The sequence below is a fragment of the Etheostoma cragini genome, chromosome 15, assembly GCF_013103735.1.
Source record: "Etheostoma cragini isolate CJK2018 chromosome 15, CSU_Ecrag_1.0, whole genome shotgun sequence".
Lineage (NCBI taxonomy): Eukaryota > Metazoa > Chordata > Actinopteri > Perciformes > Percidae > Etheostoma > Etheostoma cragini.
This window is the reverse complement of record NC_048421.1, coordinates 8,550-9,384: the sequence shown is the minus strand read 5'-3', so window position 1 is coordinate 9,384 and position 835 is coordinate 8,550.

Below are 835 nucleotides of genomic sequence, written 5' to 3'. Positions count from 1 at the left end.
CCCCCCCCCCCCCCCCCCCACCCAGTTGAACATATCACGCCGCTCTGCATGCTGTAGCATTAGCATTAAAATTAGCGTAGCTTACGTGCTAGCTGCTTTTTTGGAGGTTAATCTCAATGTTTTTGACGTTGAAGACGCTCGCCGTGTGTCCGGTCCGTGTTGGGGACACAGAACAGGAAGTTATTGCTTTAGTTTGACAAAGTAATCTTAATTTAAGGATTATATGAGAAATAAACACTAACTCCTCCCCCTTAGCAGCGTTAGCAGCCTTAGCATCATCAGCAGTAGCTATGAGTTCATCATGTGACGGAGAAAACGTGAAAGGAGCAGAACGTCTTGTACGTCGCTGCCCAATGTGAGGAGATCGCACACGCTCAGATTTACAAACAATAACAGAAGAAAAACGTTGTAGCTATCTATGGTTGTTTGATGCTAACGTTAGCTCAAAACACCATTCTACTGGCAGCCTTTGTTGTGTTTGATGCTAACTTGTAGCTAAGCTAGCAGAGAACCAAGTTCGTTAAGTAGGTCCATTTTTCCTGTGTTGACATTACAGAAGTCTCTCGTTGTCTATTAGCATCTCGTTAGCATCTCGCAGGGCTACTTGTGACGCATGCGCGACTCCAGTCTGCTCTCCTCTCATTGGTCAGTGACAGCGTCTACCCAGCTCATGGGAATGGAAATGTCAAGTTTGAAGCCAATAGGAACACTTGGAATTGATGGAGGTCAATATCATGAAAAGGACGAGTTAGTGCTGCATGCTAGGTTGTTAGCACACGTTGGAGCTGATGTAAGATGTAATGTAGATGATGATGTAATACATATCTCTTCAGAT